Source organism: Ranitomeya variabilis, chromosome 6 (genome assembly GCF_051348905.1).
Source record: "Ranitomeya variabilis isolate aRanVar5 chromosome 6, aRanVar5.hap1, whole genome shotgun sequence".
In the NCBI taxonomy this organism is placed as follows: domain Eukaryota; kingdom Metazoa; phylum Chordata; class Amphibia; order Anura; family Dendrobatidae; genus Ranitomeya; species Ranitomeya variabilis.
The window spans coordinates 76,672,916-76,690,376 of NC_135237.1; the positions used below are offsets into that span (position 1 = coordinate 76,672,916).

A 17,461-nucleotide genomic window follows, 5' to 3' on the forward strand; every position below is an offset into this window, starting at 1 on the left:
TTCACAACAGTACCCCCCCCTTAGTGAGGGGTCACCGAACCCTCACCACGACCACCAGGGCGATCAGGATGAGCGGCATGAAAGGCACGAACTAAATCGGCCGCATGAACATCAGAGGCGACCACCCAGGAATTATCCTCCTGACCATAGCCCTTCCACTTGATCAGGTACTGAAGCCTCCGCCTGGAGAGGCGAGAATCCAAGATCTTCTCCACCACGTACTCCAACTCGCCCTCAACCAACACCGGAGCAGGAGGCTCAGCAGAAGGAACTACAGGCACAATGTACCGCCGCAACAAGGACCTATGAAATACATTGTGAATAGCAAACGACACAGGAAGATCCAGACGAAAAGATACAGGATTAAGGATTTCCAATATCTTGTAAGGCCCAATAAAACGAGGTTTAAATTTGGGAGAGGAGACCTTCATAGGAACAAAGCGGGAAGAAAGCCACACCAAATCCCCAACGCGTAGTCGGGGACCCACACCGCGGCGGCGGTTGGCAAAGCGCTGAGCCTTCTCCTGTGACAACTTCAAGTTGTCCACCACATGATTCCAGATCTGCTGCAACCTATCCACCACAGAATCCACCCCAGGACAGTCAGAAGGCTCCACATGACCCGAAGAAAAGCGAGGATGGAAACCAGAGTTGCAGAAAAAAGGCGAAACCAAGGTGGCGGAACTAGCCCGATTATTAAGGGCAAACTCAGCCAACGGCAAGAATGTCACCCAATCGTCCTGATCAGCAGAGACAAAACACCTCAAATAAGCCTCCAAAGTCTGATTGGTTCGCTCCGTCTGTCCATTAGTCTGAGGATGGAAAGCAGACGAAAACGACAAATCAATGCCCATCCTACTACAAAAGGATCGCCAGAACCTGGAAACGAACTGGGATCCTCTGTCTGACACAATATTCTCAGGGATGCCGTGCAAACGAACCACGTTCTGGAAAAACACAGGAACCAGATCGGAAGAGGAAGGCAGCTTAGGCAAAGGAACCAAATGGACCATCTTGGAGAAGCGATCACATATCACCCAGATAACGGACATGCCCTGAGATAGCGGAAGATCAGAAATGAAATCCATGGAGATATGTGTCCAAGGTCTCTTCGGGACAGGCAAGGGCAAGAGCAAACCGCTGGCACGAGAACAGCAAGGCTTAGCTCGAGCACAAGTCCCACAGGACTGCACAAATGACCGCACATCCCTTGACAAGGAAGGCCACCAAAAGGACCTGGCCACCAGATCTCTGGTGCCAAAAATTCCCGGGTGACCTGCCAACACCGAGGAATGAACCTCGGAAATGACTCTGCTGGTCCACTTATCCGGGACAAACAGTCTGTCAGGTGGACAAGACTCAGGCCTATCAGCCTGAAATCTCTGCAACACACGTCGCAGATCCGGAGAAATAGCTGACAAGATAACTCCATCTTTAAGAATACCAACAGGATCAGCGACTCCAGGAGCATCAGGCACAAAGCTCCTAGAAAGAGCATCGGCCTTCACATTCTTTGAACCTGGTAAATACGAGACAACAAAATCAAAGCGGGAGAAAAACAATGACCAGCGGGCCTGTCTCGGATTAAGGCGTTTAGCAGACTCGAGATACATCAGATTTTTGTGATCAGTCAAGACCACCACACGATGCTTAGCACCCTCGAGCCAATGACGCCACTCCTCAAATGCCCATTTCATGGCCAACAACTCCCGATTGCCCACATCATAATTTCGCTCGGCAGGCGAAAATTTCCTAGAGAAAAAGGCACAAGGCTTCATAACAGAGCAACCAGGGCCTCTCTGCGACAAAACGGCCCCTGCCCCAATCTCCGAAGCATCCACCTCAACCTGAAAGGGAAGTGAGACGTCAGGTTGGCACAAAACAGGCGCCGAAGTAAACCGGCGTTTCAACTCCTGGAAAGCCTCCACGGCAGCAGGAGCCCAGTTAGCTACATCGGAGCCCTTCTTGGTCATATCCGTCAAAGGTTTCACAATGCTAGAAAAATTAGCGATAAAACGACGGTAGAAGTTAGCGAAGCCCAAGAACTTCTGAAGACTCTTAACTGACGAGGGCTGAGTCCAATCAAGAATAGCTCGGACCTTGACTGGGTCCATCTCCACAGCAGAAGGGGAAAAAATGAACCCCAAAAAGGGAACCTTCTGTACACCAAAGAGACACTTTGAGCCCTTGACAAACAAAGAATTTTCACGCAAAATTTTAAAGACCAACCTGACCTGCTCCACATGCGAATCCCAATTATCAGAAAAAACCAAAATATCATCCAGATAAACAATCAAAAATTTATCCAGATACTTCCGGAAAATGTCATGCATAAAGGACTGAAAAACTGAAGGCGCATTGGAGAGCCCAAAAGGCATCACCAAGTACTCAAAATGACCTTCGGGCGTATTGAATGCGGTTTTCCATTCATCACCTTGCTTAATGCGCACAAGGTTGTACGCACCACGAAGGTCTATCTTGGTGAACCACTTGGCACCCTTAATCCGGGCAAACAAGTCAGACAACAGCGGTAAAGGATACTGAAATTTGACAGTGATCTTATTTAAAAGCCGATAATCAATACAAGGTCTCAAAGATCCGTCCTTTTTTGCCACAAAAAAGAATCCCGCACCAAGAGGGGAAGAAGACGGACGAATATGTCCTTTTTCCAGAGACTCCTTGATATATGAACGCATAGCGGTATGTTCAGGTACCGACAGATTAAACAGTCTTCCCTTAGGAAATTTACTGCCTGGGATCAAATCTATAGCACAGTCACAGTCCCTATGAGGAGGCAGTGCACTGGACTCAGACTCACTGAAGACATCCTGATAATCAGACAAATACTCCGGAACTTCCGAAGCCGTAGAAGAAGCAATAGACACAGGCAGGGAATCCTCATGAATACCACGACAGCCCCAACTTGAGACTGACATAGCCTTCCAGTCCAGGACTGGATTATGGGTCTGTAACCATGGCAGCCCTAAAACGACCAAATCATGCATTTTATGTAAAACCAGGAAACGTATCACCTCGCGGTGTTCAGGAGTCATGCACATGGTAACCTGAGTCCAATACTGCGGTTTATTTGCTGCCAATGGTGTAGCATCAATACCCCTAAGAGGAATAGGATTTTCTAATGGTTCAAGAGTAAATCCACAGCGCTTAGCAAATGAGAGATCCATGAGACTCAGGGCAGCACCTGAATCTACAAACGCCATGACAGGATAAGATGACAGTGAGCAAATCAAAGTTACAGACAGAATAAATTTAGGTTGCAAATTACCAACGGTGACAGGACTAACAACCTTAGCTATACGTTTAGAGCATGCTGAGATAACATGTGTAGAATCACCACAGTAGTAGCACAAGCCATTCCGGCGTCTATGAATTTTCCGCTCATTTCTAGTCAGGATTCTATCACATTGCATTAAATCAGGTGTCTGTTCAGACAACACCATGAGGGAATTTGCGGTTTTTCTATCACATTGCACCGAATTAGGTGTCTGTTCAGACAACACCATGAGGGAATTTGCGGTTTTGCGCTCCCGCAACCGCCGGTCAATTTGAATAGCCAGTGCCATAGTATCATTCAGACCTGTGGGAATGGGAAAACCCACCATAACATTCTTAATGGCTTCAGAAAGGCCATTTCTAAAATTAGCGGCCAGTGCACACTCGTTCCAATGTGTCAGCACGGACCATTTCCGAAATTTATAGGCAATACACTTCAGCCTCGTCCTGCCCCTGAGACATAGACAGCAAGGCCTTTTCTGCCTGAATCTCAAGATTGGGTTCCTCATAAAGTAAACCGAGCGCCAGAAAAAACGCATCAAGATCAGCCAATGCCGGATCTCCTGGCGCCAGCGAAAAAGCCCAATCCTGAGGGTCGCCCCGTAAGAACGAAATAACAATTTTTACTTGCTGAGCAGAATCTCCTGATGAACAGGGTCTCAGGGACAAAAACAATTTACAATTATTCACGAAATTCCTAAACTTAAACCTGTCTCCGGAAAACAGTTCAGGAATCGGTATTTTAGGTTCTGACCTAGGATTTCTGATAACATAGTCTTGTATGCCCTGCACACGAGTAGCCAGCTGGTCCACACTTGTAATCAAGGTCTGGACATTCATGTCTGCAGCAAGCATAGCCACTCTGAGGTAAAGGGGAAGGAGAAAAAAAAAACTCAGAATCTTCTTTCTTATAATCCCTCTTCTGCAATGCATTAAACATTTAATACTGGCCTGGCAAACTGTTATGACCCCAATGGCGAGGGTCTCAGAGGAACGTGGAAGTCTGCAGAATACAAAAATCCAGCTCATAGGGCAGTGGTAACTGGGTTGACCATATATCTACTCCTAACGCCAACACTAGAAGTAGCCGGGGATCATTCCTACGTTGATTCTAGATGACACGCGCCAGCCGGAGAATCTAGCTACCCCTAGTAGAGGAAAACAAAGACCTTTCTTGCCTCCAGAGAAGGGGACCCCAAAGCTGGATAGAAGCCCCCCACAAATAATGACGGTGAGGTAAGAGGAAATGACAAACACAGAAATGAACCAGGTTTAGCACAGAGAGGCCCGCTTACTGATAGCAGAATAAAGAAAGGTAACTTATATGGTCAACAAAAACCCTATCAAAATCCACACTGGAAATTCAAGAACCCCCGAACCGTCTAACGGTCCGGGGGGAGAACACCAGCCCCCTAGAGCTTCCAGCAAAGGTCAGGATATAGATTTGGAACAAGCTGGACAAAAATACAAAACCAAAACAAATAGCAAAAAGCAAAAGGCAGACTTAGCTGATATAACTGGAACCAGGATCAGTAGACAAGAGCACAGCAGACTAGCTCTGATAACTACGTTGCCAGGCATTGAACTGAAGGTCCAGGGAGCTTATATAGCAACACCCCTAACTAACGACCCAGGTGCGGATAAAAGGAATGACAGAAAAACCAGAGTCAAAAAACTAGTAACCACTAGAGGGAGCAAAAAGCAAATTCACAACAGGAAGCCATGTAATATGTATTTTGCTATACTACCTCCCAATCTAACAAAATCAAGAAAACCAAAATCAAGAAACCCATAAATTAGAGTGTTTACGATGTAGATGCTAATTATTACTAAGGACAAAATATAGATTTCTGTTTTAAGCCAACTAAGTTTTTACAACTACTCAGTTCTTCTATTCTTTGTTACTCAATTCTGCGTTAACTCCGATAGGGACAGGAATAAATGAAGAAGAGAGTAAGTGACATTGCAAAAAGTCCCCTGTGACTTTGTGCGCTTTCTCTTAGATCGCAGTCAGACGGACATATAAATTAGACTGAAATCAGACCGCAATGTGAAGACTGGCCAGGAGTTCTCCCTGTCCTAGCGTGACAGTGTCATATATTTCTATGTAGCTGTCACACTCGGGTCAGTAGAGCCGTGGCCAGTCTGTGCACTGTGTTCTGATCTCAGTCCCATTTCTACGGCCGTCTGACTGCACCCTTAGGATTTATCACCATTTCAAATTTAGGGAGCGCCAGACTAAAGAAAAAAATAAAAATTGTACAAACTTAAAAGTTATGTAGGTATTTACATATATTTTAATTAATTCAATTAATCCAATCCATGCAGGCAAAGAAAGCAAACCATAGCTGTCCATAAATTAAATTATGAGGAGTAATGAGAAATGACACAGGGAAATAATATTGAACACAAGAAGAAGAGAAAGAGAGGTGCAAAAAAGCCTTGGAAAGTCATGACATCAGCTGAAATCTATTAGTAATTAGAAAGCAATTCTGCCACTTAGTGAAAAATAATATGTGATGGTTCAACTGATGGCCTATAAAAAAGGTGTCTCATTACCAAGGTGCGAGACAAGAAACATCTCATGATGGGTAAAACCAGTGAGCTAGTCACTGTATGTTGCAGGATTTCTCGGGGAAAGGGGCTCCTTCCCTATTCCTCACGCCAGGGGGTTCCATGGATTATCCTAGAAGGTGGAGACTCCGGGGTCATGTGCATTGCAATGCTCCTGACTTACTGTTATCTGTTCCCTCCACCACCCAGGATGGTGTAAGGCCAAAGCGTAAAGGATTACAGTAACCAGACAGACAAGGGAAAAGAAATAGGGATAAATGAAAACTGCAATCATATAAAATACACTCACCAAACAACAGAGTGGAACATAGGGGAAGGTAAGATAAGTGAAAACAAATAGGAAAGGATGAGGAACACATAAACAAATTCCACGCACAAATCACCAGAACAACTCTCCAAATGCCAACTCCAAATCAAAATCACCAAACAACTTCACCAACTCCAAACCAGGCAGAATGAACTATCACTAGCAATTCCCAAATGCCAGTGGCAAGCTTATATACCAGAGGGGAGTGTCTAAGACAGAACCGCTGAGGCAAACCATGATGGAGAGTTCCAGGAGATAAATTGAACTTATTAACCCTAGCAATGCCACAGCAAAGAAAACCTGCACTGTTTATTATGATGGTGAAGCAGTTCTAACCAGTGCAGAAGTTAGGGTAACCAGACGACGCGATCTCCTGGCTCCTCTCTGTCTCGGTATCACTCCCCATGAAAGAGCTGTCACCTTATTGTTGTAAAACATGGCATTGATGTTATTGAGGCCATAATCAGAATGTAGAAAGAACATAATTTAATCAAAAACTGGCCACGACCAGGTGCTCTCTGCAAGAAGAGTTGTCCAAGAGCCAAGGACCACCTGTGGAGAGCTACAGAAAGACCTGGAATCAGCAGGTACAATTGTTTCAAAGAACACTATAAGTAATGCACTCAACCTCCATGGTCTATATGCACACTCACCACAGCATTTCAAGTTTGCTCAAGAATTTGTAGACAAGCCTGTGAAATACTGGGAGAATATAGTCTGGTAGTATAAGGCCAAAATTGAACTCTTTGGAAGCCATACTATACACCATGTCTGGAGGTCAAAAGGTACTGCATATAACGCCAAAAACACCATACCAACAGTGAAGGTTGGAGGTGGGAACATCATGGTGTGGGGCTGTTTTTCAGCATATGACACTGGCAAACTTCATATAATTAAAGGAAGAATGAATGGACAAATGTACTGAGACATTCTTCATTAAAATCTGCTAGCATCCACCAGGGTGATAAAGATGAAATAAGGGTGGACATTTCAGCAAGACAATGATCCCAAACACACAGCCAAGAAAACTCTCAATTTGTTTCAGAGAAAGAAAATAAAGCTGCTAGAATGGTCCAGCCCCTCACCTGACCTGAATCCAATTGAAAATTTATGGAACGAACTAAAGCTCAGCATTCATACTGTATAAGGAGCCCACAGAAACTTCAGGATTTGAATAGTGTTTGTGTGGAACAATGGGCCAAAATCACACCTGAGCAATGCATGCGACTAGTTTCTCCATACAGGCTGTGTCTTGAAGCTGTCATTAGCAACAAAGGTTTTTGTAGAAGGTATTAAATACATTTTGGTAAGCATGTCCAATATTTTTTCCCTGTGTTATTTCTAATTATTACAAATAACTTAATTTATGGACATCTACGGATTGATTTATTTGCCTCTGTGGATTGGATGGATTGTTACTGACATCTAGGTGAGAATTTCATGTCAACAGCACCTTTAGAAATATATTTACTTAGAAAATTGGTGATGTGTTCAATACTTATTTCACCCGCTGTATGTTAGCAAGAAATAGTAGATAGATGGAAGGTAGTATGACTGTAAGACAAGTTCATACAGGGTTTGCTGGCAGTCTGTTACCATGTAGACACATAAGTCTCCATAGTAACTGTAGACAAAAAACTGTAGAATATTATTAATGATAGCTATTTGCAATGTTGCATAATTTTTGGAACAATAAAAAAACATTGTTATGAAAAGGTCATCATAACATTTAAGTAAAGAGATAGTTTTGTCACAACACAGATGCACCTCTCACAATAAATTTTTGTCTGAATAACTGAAAATACCTTTGTATTTATCCATTCATGACTTCGAAATCTAACGATTTTTGCTATGGAATGTATGATGATATTAAATAAAAAGTATAAACTCATTACAAGATATATATATATATATATATATATATATATATATATATATATATATTGTATACAGTTGTGCTCAAAAGTTTACCACGGCAGAATTTTTGCTTTCTTGGCCTTTTTCAGAGAATATGAATGATAACCCCAAAACTTTTTCTCCATTCACGGTTAGTGGTTGGGTGAAGCCATTTATTGTCAAACTACTGTGTTTTCTCTTTTTAAATCAAAAGTTCACATGCCCCATTTCTTAATACCGTGTATTGCCCCCTCTAACATCAATGACAGCTTGAAGTCTTTTTTGGTAGTTGTGGATGAGGTTCTTTATTTTTTCAATTTGTAAAGCTGCCCACTCTTCTTGGCAAAAAGCCTCCACTTTCTGTAAATTCCTGGGCTGTCTAGCATGAACTGTGCGCTTGAGATCTCCCCAGAGTGACTCAATGATTCTGAGGTCAGGAGACTGAGATGGCCACTCCAGAACCTTCACTTTGTTCTGCTGTAGCCAATGACAGGTACAACTTGGCCTTGTGTTTTGGATTATTGTTATGTTGGAACGTCCAAGTAAGTCCCATGCGCAGCTTTCGGGCTGATGAGTGCAAATTTGCCTCCAGTATTTGCTGATAACGTGCTGGATTCATCTTTCCTTCAACCTTAACAAAGTTTCCTGTGCCTTTGTAGCTCACACATCCCCAAAACATCAGCGATCGACCTCCGTGCTTTACAGTAGGAATGGTGTTCCTTTCATCATAGGCCTTGCTGACCTCTCTCAAATGTAACGTTTATGGTTGTGGCCAAAAAGTTCAATTTTGGTCTCATCACTCCAAATTACCTTGTTCCAGAAGTTTTGAGGCTTGTCTTTGTGCTGTTTTGTGTATTGTAGGTGAGATACTTTGTGGCATTTGCGCAGTAATGGCTTTCTTCTGGCGACTGGACAATGCAGCCCATTTTTCTTCAAGTGCCTCATTATTGTCCATCTTGAAACAGCCACACTGCTAGTTTTCAGAGAGTCCCGTATTTCAGCTGATGTCATTTGTGGGTTTTTTTTTTGACTCCTGAATAGTGTTGAGCATTCCGATACCGCAAGTATCGGGTATCGGCCGATACTTGCGGGTATCGGAATTCCGATACCGAGATCCGATACTTTTGTGGTATCGGGTATCGGTATCGAAACAACATTAATGTAATAATGTGTAAAAGAAAGAATTAAAATAAAAAATATTGCTATACTCACCTCTCCGACGCAGCCTGGACCTCACGGAGGGAACCGGCAGCGTTCTTTGCTTAAAATTCGCGCGTTTACTTCCTTCCGTGAAGTCCCGGCTTGTGATTGGTCGCGTGCCGCCCATGTGGCCGCGACGCGACCAATCACAGCAAGCCGTGACGTAATTTCAGGTCCTTCAGGATTTTAAAATTACGTTCTGGCTTGTGATTGGTCGCGTCGCGGTCACATGGGCGACGCGACCAATCACAAGCCGTGACGTCACGGGAGGCAGGACACGCGCGCATTTTAAAATGCGCGCGTGTCCTGCCTCCCGTGACGTCCCGGCTTGTGATTGGTCGCGTCGCCCATGTGGCCGCGACGCGACCAATCACAGCAAGCCGTGATGTAATTTCAGGTCCTTCAGGATTTTAAAATTACGTTCTGGCTTGTGATTGGTCGCGTCGCGGTCACATGGGCGACGCGACCAATCACAAGCCGTGACGTCACGGGAGGCAGGACACGCGCGCATTTTAAAATGCGCACGTGTCCTGCCTCCCGTGACGTCCCGGCTTGTGATTGGTCGCGTCGCCCATGTGGCCGCGACGCGACCAATCACAGCAAGCCGTGACGTAATTTCAGGTCCTTCAGGATTTTAAAATTACGTTCTGGCTTGTGATTGGTCGCGTCGCGGTCACATGGGCGACGCGACCAATCACAAGCCGTGACGTCACGGGAGGCAGGACACGCGCGCATTTTAAAATGCGCGCGTGTCCTGCCTCCCGTGACGTCCCGGCTTGTGATTGGTCGCGTCGCCCATGTGGCCGCGACGCGACCAATCACAGCAAGCCGTGATGTAATTTCAGGTCCTTCAGGATTTTAAAATTACGTTCTGGCTTGTGATTGGTCGCGTCGCGGTCACATGGGCGACGCGACCAATCACAAGCCGTGACGTCACGGGAGGCAGGACACGCGCGCATTTTAAAATGCGCACGTGTCCTGCCTCCCGTGACGTCCCGGCTTGTGATTGGTCGCGTCGCCCATGTGGCCGCGACGCGACCAATCACAGCAAGCCGTGACGTAATTTCAGGTCCTTCAGGATTTTAAAATTACGTTCTGGCTTGTGATTGGTCGCGTCGCGGTCACATGGGCGACGCGACCAATCACAAGCCGTGACGTCACGGGAGGCAGGACACGCGCGCATTTTAAAATGCGCGTGTGTCCTGCCTCCCATGACGTCACGGCTTGTGATTGGTCGCGTCGCCCATGTGGCCGCGACGCGACCAATCACAGCAAGCCGTGATGTAATTTCAGGTCCTTCAGGATTTTAAAATTACGTTCTGGCTTGTGATTGGTCGCGTCGCGGTCACATGGGCGACGCGACCAATCACAAGCCGTGACGTCACGGGAGGCAGGACACGCGCGCATTTTAAAATGCGCACGTGTCCTGCCTCCCGTGACGTCCCGGCTTGTGATTGGTCGCGTCGCCCATGTGGCCGCGACGCGACCAATCACAGCAAGCCGTGACGTAATTTCAGGTCCTTCAGGATTTTAAAATTACGTTCTGGCTTGTGATTGGTCGCGTCGCGGTCACATGGGCGACGCGACCAATCACAAGCCGTGACGTCACGGGAGGCAGGACACGCGCGCATTTTAAAATGCGCGCGTGTCCTGCCTCCCGTGACGTCCCGGCTTGTGATTGGTCGCGTCGCCCATGTGGCCGCGACGCGACCAATCACAGCAAGCCGTGATGTAATTTCAGGTCCTTCAGGATTTTAAAATTACGTTCTGGCTTGTGATTGGTCGCGTCGCGGTCACATGGGCGACGCGACCAATCACAAGCCGTGACGTCACGGGAGGCAGGACACGCGCGCATTTTAAAATGCGCACGTGTCCTGCCTCCCGTGACGTCCCGGCTTGTGATTGGTCGCGTCGCCCATGTGGCCGCGACGCGACCAATCACAGCAAGCCGTGACGTAATTTCAGGTCCTTCAGGATTTTAAAATTACGTTCTGGCTTGTGATTGGTCGCGTCGCGGTCACATGGGCGACGCGACCAATCACAAGCCGTGACGTCACGGGAGGCAGGACACGCGCGCATTTTAAAATGCGCGTGTGTCCTGCCTCCCATGACGTCACGGCTTGTGATTGGTCGCGTCGCCCATGTGACCGCGACGCGACCAATCACAAGCCAGAACGTAATTTTAAAATCCTGAAGGACCTGAAATTACGTCACGGCTTGCTGTGATTGGTCGCGTCGCGGCCACATGGGCGGCACGCGACCAATCACAAGCCGGGACTTCACGGAAGGAAGTAAAGGCGTGAATTTTAAGCAAAGAACGCTGCCAGTTCCCTCCGTGAGGTCCAGGCTGCGTCGGAGAGGTGAATATAGCAATATTTTTTATTTTAATTCTTTCTTTTACACATTAATATGGATCCCAGGGCCTGAAGGAGAGTTTCCTCTCCTTCAGACCCTGGGAACCATCAGGGATACCGTCCGATACTTGAGTCCCATTGACTTGTATTGGTATCGGGTATCGGTATCGGATTGGATCCGATACTTTGTCGGTATCGGCCAATACTTTCCGATACCGATACTTTCAAGTATCGGACGGTATCGCTCAACACTACTCCTGAACAATTTTCCTGGCAGTTGTGGATGACATTTTGCTTGGTCTAAATGACCATGATTTTGCTTGTACAGAGCCCCTGATTTTCCATTTGTTTATCACAGTTTGAACACTGCTGACTGGCATTATCAATTCCTTGGATATCTTTTTGTATCCCACTCCTGTTTTATACAGTTCATCTACTTTTTCCCGTAGATCCGTTGACAATTCTTTTGCTTTCCCCATGACTCACAATGCAGAAACTTCAGTGGCTGGATTCCATAAACTCACTCAGATTTTATGCACACACTGATTACAAGTTCACAGGTGAGGATGTTACCTTTAGTAGCCGTTCAAACCCATTTGTGTCAACTTCTGTGCATGTTATCAGGCCAAAATCACCAGGGTTTGTAAACTTTTGATCAGAGTCATTTGGATGTTTTGGGTTGTCATTATGATTTAAACAGAGAAAACACAGCAGTTTGACTATAAATGGCTTCATCCAACCACTAACCATGAGTGGAGAAAACTTTGGTGTAATCATTCATATTCTCTGGAAAAAAAGGCCAAGAAAGCAAAAATTCTGGTGGGGTGTGTAAACTTTTAAGCACAACTGTGTGTATATATATATATATATATATATATATATATATATATATATATATATATATATATATATATATATATACCGTATATTTCATCTTTATTTTCTACAGATTTATTGTGAAACTGGATAATCCCAGTGTGAATGTAGTTTTGGGAAAAGTATTGATTGTCCTTGACAAAGCTCCTAAAATTGGTCTCTACTGTGATTTTCAAAAGCGGTATTTATGGCTCGACTTTACAATTGCATCTGTATTCTCCAGCAGGATAAATACAAGCCTCTGGCTTGCCAATAACCGGAGTAGTGCACTATTTATAATGTTATGTGCAACTGTTTTCAATACAGCTTATTTTATTACATAACCAACAATCACAGAGATCACCCACAGAAGGAACCTGCTGCCCATTATTAAGGTAGGCTTAAGCTCAGGGTACATATCTGTTCAAAGCCTTCATTGGCCTTTCCGTTTCCCTTTTTGGAAGTTTTGCGTAAGGTGGAATGCGGAAAACAATGTTTATCAGATTTATCGGCATATGTTTAAAAATGAATCCTGGTTGGCAGTGGCATATCTTGAAGCTCAAGTACCCCAATGCAAAAGCTCCAACTACTGCAAGTCTTTAATAGTAATAGTCTTTTCATAAGGGGCCTATAGGGTCTCTTTAGGCCCCTCTGGGCTAAAGGACCTATGACCAATTGCAACCCCTGATCCTATTAAGAGGCTTTTGACAAAGATCTAGAAACTTATAGACAAGGCAATGCTTTAGAAAAAGGATTGCCAAAATCCTCCTCGAAAAGAAGGAAAGTTGGCACTGACCATTCTCCATCAGAACCTGCAAATAGTGTATCAGATCACATGCCGTCAGCAAATTACCTTCCAAAAACATTAAAAAAACAGAATACACCACATCACATTAATAAATTCATAGATACATTTATTAATTAAGGGCCATTTTGGTGCAATTTTCATGAGATTTTCTTTCTTTTAAAAAAAAAAAAAAATATATATATATATATATATATATAGTAATATATACAGTACAGACCAAAAGTTGGGACACACCTTCCCCATTTAAAGATTTTTCTGCATTTTCATGACAATGAAAATTGTACATTCACACTGAAGGCATCAAAAATATGAATTAACACATGTGGAATTATATACTTAACAAAAAAGTGTGTAACAACTGAAATTATGTCTTATATTCTAGGTTCTTCAAAATAGCCACCTTTTGCTTTGATGACTGCTTGGCACACTCTTGGCATTCTCTTGATGAGCTTCAAGAGGTAGTCACCAGAAATGGCCTTCCAACATTCTTGAAGGAGTTCACAGAGATGCTTAGCACTTGTTGGCCCTTTTGCCTTCACTCTGTGGTCCAGCTCACCCCAAACCATCTCGATTGAGTTCAGGTCTGGTGACTGTGGAGGCCAGGTCATCTGGCGTAGCACCCCATCACTGTCCTTCTTGGTCAAATAGCCCTTACACAGCCTGGAGGTGTGTTTGGGGTCATTGTACTGTTGAAAAATAAATGATGGTCCAACTAAACGCAAACTGGATGGAATAGCATGCCGCTGTAAGATTATGTGGTAGCCATGCTTTTTCAGTATGCCTTCAATTTATATTAAATCCCCAACAGTGTCACCAGCAAAGCACCCCCACACCATCACACCTCCTCCTCCATGCTTCACGGTGGGAACCAGGCATGTAGAGTCCATCCGTTCACCTTTTCTGCATCACACATAAACACAGTGGTTGGAACTAAAGATCTCAAATTTGGACTCATCAGACCAAAGCACAGATTTCCACTGGTCTAATCTCCATTCCTTGTGTTCTTTAGCCCAAACAAGTCTCTTCTGCTTGTTGCCTGTCCTTAGCAGTGGTTTCCTAGCAGCTATTTTACCATGAAGGCCAGCTGCACAAAGTCTCCTCTTAAGGGCTCATTTCCACATGCGAGGCTCACGTCCGTATCACGCATGTGGAAACCAAGCTGTGGAGCCGGCACTCGAGAGCGGAGCGTACGGCCGCATAGGAACACATGGAGCTGCATAGCTCCGCTCCAAAGTGCCGGCGCCAGAGCTTGGTTTCCACATGCGAGATACGGACGTGTGCCTCGCATGTGGAAATGAGCCCCAACAGTTGTTGTAGAGATGTGTCTGCTGCTAGAACTCTGTGTGGCATTGACCTGGTCTCTAATCTGAGCTGCTGTTAACCTGCGATTTCTGAGGCTGGTGACTCGGATAAACTTATCCTCAGAAGCAGAGGTGACTCTTGGTCTTCCTTTCCTGAGGCGGTCCTCATGTGAGCCAGTTTCTTTGTAGCGCTTGATGGTTTTTGCCACTGCACTTGGGGACACTTTCAAAGTTTTCCCAATTTTTCGGACTGACTGACCTTCATTTCTTAAATTAATAATGGCCACTCATTTTTCTTTACTTAGTTGCTTTTTTCTTGCCATAATACAAATTCTAACAGTCTATTCAGTAGGACTATCAGCTGTGCATCCACCAGACTTCTGCTCAACACAACTGATGGTCCCATCCCCATTTATAAGGCAATAAATCCCACTTATTAAACCTGACAGGGCACACCTGTGAAGTGAAAACCATTCCCGGTGACTACCTCTTGAAGTTCATCAAGAGAATGCCAAGAGTGTGCAAAGCAGTCATCAAAGCAAAAGGTGGCTACTTTGAAGAACCTAGAATATAAGACATAATTTCAGTTGTTTCACACTTTTTGTTAAGTGTATAATTCCACATGTGTTAATTCATAGTTTTGATGCCTTCAGTGTGAATTTACCATTTTCATAGTCATGAAAATACAGAAAAATCTTTAAATGAGAAGGTGTGTCCAAACTTTTGGTCTGTACTGTATATAATACAAAAAAACAATGACATATGTGCAACAAAAATAATCTGTCTTAATGCAGTACAGTATATGTGGATGATTTTGCCTTGTTTCATGCTGCTGCTTTAATTGAAAGAGTCACTGGTATGAAAAGTTGTACATTTTGCTGAAAAGACTAGGGAATCTGTCACCAGGTTTTTGCTACCTCATCTGAGACCAGCATGATGTATGAAAAGAGACCCTGATTCCAATGATATATCACTTAGTTTACTGGGGGGCAGCAGTTGTGACACAGAGTTTTTAGATGTAGCATGCAGCAGAGCTCAGAAAGCTAACCCCGCTTACACCACAGCTTTCCCTGCACATTGTGACATGAGCAATTGACAATGAGCTACTAATTAGTGCTGGGGGTGGAGTCGGACCAGGATGTACGTGAGCTGTAGTCTGGGCAGTGATAATCTCCTTCTGATAAAACACTCATTGTATTAAAACAACAGTACAGAACCTAATAAGTGACACATTGCTGAAACCAGTTTCTCAGTCCCTACCTTATGCTGCTCTCAGATTCAAAATAGCAAAAACCTGCTGACAGATTCCTTTTAAGAGATAAGGGGCAGGAGGTAAAAAGTCCATGATCCTCTGAGACTTTCTCACAATGCTTCCCCCAAACTCCTAACTTATTTTCAGTTTAGCACACCACATAACTTGTTATGGCAAAGATATTTTTTTTCATTTTTATTTGGTTCTGCTCACCATAAACGAGCGCTATGCCTTCTCATCCCACACTAGTATTCAATGAAAGACATTTCTGCTGTCAAAGTCAATGTTAAAATACAATAAAGCATGCTTTGCACCGTCACAGCATAAGTTGATCCTCTGTGCTAACGTACAGACTTTTTCTATAGTTTAATAATATGTGTAATTGATTCAAAAAGATTTATCATCCTGGATAAATCATGATGGCAACCGTACTGTAGCCCACCTCTTGTGCAGATCTCCTAATATGACTGACTTCCTCTATTGACCTTGTGAGGTTTTGATAGTTAGCTTCACTTTATTTGTTCTCTAGTGTCACGACTTACAAACCACAGAGCATAAATGTGCCATGGTGGTGCCATCTTTACTGCTAAAAGAAATCACTGTGAATAAAGTTGGATGCCATCAAATATTGGCCATTGCCATCCATTTATCAATCATAATCTACCAAGCGCACAATGCCCATGTAAAGAAAGACAGCAACATGGCATCCATAACTTTTGTAGCTACAGAACCATAGAAAAGTGATCACACAATGTCCCTTTAACTACCATACTGTGCCAAAAGTGCCTATAACAAATATAATGTCACCATAAGAACCAAACTGTGGTTAGGATCAAAGAGCCCCCTAAAACTCTTATTTACCCCATTATACTATAATTGCCTTCATAGAGTGACCATACGGCCATTATTGTCAAGGTTCCTCTTAATTAAGGAAATTAAATTATTAATGGCTGACTATTTCTGTCGACTAACAGACAAAGTTCAGTTCAATCTCTTTTTTTTGCTTTATATTTGGCCGGGAAAACTCCCCAAACATGAGACTGTATGTTATGTAGTTCCATATAGTGCAAATGGGCTTTCATTGAGGATCATTGAGTTGTTCGGTCCCAGTTAAGCCTGTAAACGCTACGATCACTGTTGTGCCTGACACGCACATCACAATAAGGCCACAAGATATTGATCTGCTGGTCGTTTTTTTGCCATACATCACAATTACTGCACTTAGATTGTGCCCTTTTATCTTTTTTTCCGAAGTCACCACTTTGTTTTTTTTTAGAAAGAACCTCAGACAGAGTAGGTAGGTATGCCTCTGTTTAAGACCATAAAAGCCCAAATCAATAATTTACTCTGCCTTAAAAATTCTATTAAGAAAGGCAGTGACATTTAGAGGCCTGACGTGATGAGAGGTTATCTAAAATGAAGTAGACGTTCACAATGGATATAACAGGCAATCAGCAGAGATTTTCTCAGAAGAGAATCAAACTTTGACTAGTTGTCCGAGTTCCAGTATATTAATAGTCTACGACACAGCAGCCAACACTGAGTGCTCCTTAGTAATATAGGAAGAGTCAAGGACCATTCACTCGTTTCTCGCCATACACATCACAGGTGCAGCACGAG

The 17,461-nt window shown here is 44.0% G+C and overlaps 1 protein-coding gene across 1 annotated transcript in view; it reads right to left on the bottom strand.

Moving 5' to 3' along the window:
* LOC143781813 (sodium channel protein type 5 subunit alpha-like) overlaps window positions 1-17,461 on the bottom strand; it is a 514,560-nt gene that overhangs the window by 216,533 nt on the left and 280,566 nt on the right. The gene's annotated exons all lie outside the window — the stretch shown is intronic.